The sequence below is a fragment of the Nanorana parkeri genome, unplaced genomic scaffold, assembly GCF_000935625.1.
Source record: "Nanorana parkeri isolate BGI_ZX_2015 unplaced genomic scaffold, ASM93562v1 scaffold1296, whole genome shotgun sequence".
Taxonomy (NCBI): Eukaryota; Metazoa; Chordata; class Amphibia; order Anura; family Dicroglossidae; genus Nanorana; species Nanorana parkeri.
In genome coordinates, this window is record NW_017307564.1 from 27066 (window position 1) to 27284 (window position 219).

Here is a 219-nt window from a genome sequence, read left to right on the forward strand (position 1 = left end):
TTAATATCACTTTAAGCTAGAGCTGCAACAGTTAATCGATTTAGTCGATTAAAATCGACGATTGAAAACGTTGGCAACGTTTTCGATCGTCGATTCGTCGGCTATCGATTGATTTGCCTGTTCGGGGCTCCACATGCAGCCTGAGCCGCGCGTCACACGCTTCTCCCGTTGCGGCCGCCGTGCCCACGGCACAGGCCGCGTAAGCCACGCCCACCGCAC